This window comes from Rhagoletis zephyria, unplaced genomic scaffold (assembly GCF_001687245.7).
Source record: "Rhagoletis zephyria isolate East Lansing unplaced genomic scaffold, Rhagoletis_zephyria_1.1 Rzeph_scaffold_01350, whole genome shotgun sequence".
Classification (NCBI taxonomy): domain Eukaryota; kingdom Metazoa; phylum Arthropoda; class Insecta; order Diptera; family Tephritidae; genus Rhagoletis; species Rhagoletis zephyria.
In genome coordinates, this window is record NW_016158434.1 from 17,701 (window position 1) to 20,397 (window position 2,697).

Here is a 2,697-nt window from a genome sequence, read left to right on the forward strand (position 1 = left end):
AGAAAAAGAGATTAGCCATATAAAATTCCTCCCTTGTTAATCTGTAATTATAAAATAATCTCAGATTTAACCGATAACTTTTCGGTGTCCATCCTAGTTTTATCGATTGTTTTTGCGAAGAAGAGGAGAAATAGCAAATGTAAAAGTAAACAAAAATGGACGCTGGCAAGGAAAAGAGGGTTCTCAAGGTATTTTTTTAATAAAATGTTAAGTTAAAATATATCTATATTGCTCAATATAGCAGAAAAACGTGATCACGGTGGCACAGAGAAAAAAAAAACTTTTCCTTGAAATGTGAGAATAACAAGCACAACAAATTTGATGGCTAATAATCTGAGATTTGCCTGTGTGAACGGGGCGATTAAAAAACGAGCTTTGATTGAGGTAATATTGATATGTGAACATAGTTTTAATTTAAAAAAATCGCTTGTCGTCCATATTTTTAGACTCAATATTTAACTACTTCCAGTAAGGCAACTTTGATTATAATCTATAATTATAGCTAAAAATGGTGTTTGGACACACAACATTGCAAGTTGATAAAAGCGTTGTAAAATACAGCGTGTGCGCTGGCTTGGACATAATGTACCCATGGATGAGAGCAGCAATTGGAGAAGCTTTTTGGTCTCGGCCCAAACCGACAAACGGTTGTAGTGCCAAATAAGAAGAAGAAGAATATTATTTTACCGGTTTACCGGTTACCGAATTATCGTGTTGTTGTAAGCTTGATAATTTTGCTGCCCACAGGCATAAAGGAGGATGGTTCCGTGCGCAAAAGTGGAAAACTTTTGACTGCCATTCACCTGGGAGTGGCCAGAAGCGATTCTTGTGCGTACGGTTCAAATCGCAGCTCACAACGTCCAGATATTTATATCCACGTTTCCTCTAGGTAGCAACCAAACACCCGTTTCGGAGCAAGCTAAAGTGAGAAGGCGTAAAACTTCGCGTGCGCTGGGCTTGGGTCCCGCCACATTAAAACCCCGCCCAATGAAAAAGAACAAACCGCCTCGGATGAGACCCTCTTTTTTGATGACGACCTCGGAAAACGTATAAAGGACTATGATTTAAGGGTATGCACCTGGAATATCTGGACCTTTAACGGGGAAGGTGCTTCTGCCCGGCTGGTTGATGTCCTCGGGAATACAAAGGCTGACATCACCTCCATCCAAGAAATGCGATGGACGGGGCAAGAAAAAGTAAGCGTGCAGCCTTGCGACGTCTACTACAGTTGCCACGTAAAGGAGCGCAAATTCTGAAGCTGATCGACTTCGCCGGGGCCCGAAACATGGTAATATATAGTACTAGGTTCCAGCATAAGAACATCCACCAAGCTACATGGCTGTCTCCGAATCGAAAAACGAGAAACCAATTCGATCATGTTGTGATAGACGGAAGGCATGCTTCAAGCGTTTTAGACGTACGTACACTCCGAGGGCCAAACATCGACTCGGACCACTATCTTGTTGTAGCCAAGATGCGCACCCGCCTCTGTGCAGCAAATAATGCAAGGAAAGCCTAACGTCGAAAAGCTGCAATCACACCAGACGGCCAATTTATTCGCCACTCGACTCAAACACCTGCTCTCTGAGAGCACTCTTCAACAATCCGACGTACGCGAGCAGTGGAACCACATTTCCCGGTCATTAAGTACCGCCGCCGAAGAAGTAGTTGGATTTCAGCGAGCCCCAAAAAATAACTGTTACGATGAGGAATGTCAAGAAGCCGCAGAGAAAACATACGCCGCCTATAGGGCCACGCTGCGATCGGGCGCAACGCGAGCCATGAGGGACCGTTATAGGGAACTGAAGAAGGAGGCGAGACGNGCTGGCCGACAGGAAGAACGCCCGAAAATTCTACCAGAGGGTTAGGCGACTTACGGAAGGTTTCAAGACCGGGGCGAACTCCTGTAAGAACAACAATGGCGACCTAGTGACCGATGTCCAGAATATACTTAAATTGTGGAGGGAACACTTTTATAACCTACTGAATGGTAGCAGCGTTGAAAGTAGTGAAGAAGACGAACCCGAACAAAGCCGAACAACACAGCTGCTGGAGCTGAGAGCCTGTCGGCCGAGCTATTCAAGTACGGCGTCGAGGAGCTGATGAGGTGCATGCATGCCATACGCGCCAACTACCGCGGAATCAGCCTTCTAAGAATCAGACTGAAGCCCACCCTCAACGAACTGATTGGACCTTATCAGTGTGGCTTTAGGCCTGGAAAATCCACCATAGAACAGGTATTCACAATACGCCAAAGAAACGACCCGCGAGAATAGGATAGACACACACCCTCTATTCGTCGATTTCAAAGCCGCTTTCGACAGCACGAAGAGAATTTGCCTTTGTGCCGCGATGTCTGAATTTGAAATCCCCGCGAAACTAATACGGCTGTGTAAAATGACGTTGAGCAATAACACCAGCTCCTTCAGAATAGGGAAAGACTTCTCCAAGCCGTTTGATACCAAACGAGGTTTCAGACAATCCCTTTCGTGTGATTTCTTCAATCTGATTTTGGAGAAGATAATAATAGCCGCAGAACTGAACCGATCAGGCACAATACTTTACAAGAGCGTACAATTGCTGTCGTATGCCGACGACATCTATATTATTGGTAAAAACAAAGGCTACGTCTGTTCTGCCTTCTGGGGATTGGATAGAGAAGCAAAGCGAATGGGTCTGGTGGTGAACGAGGACAAA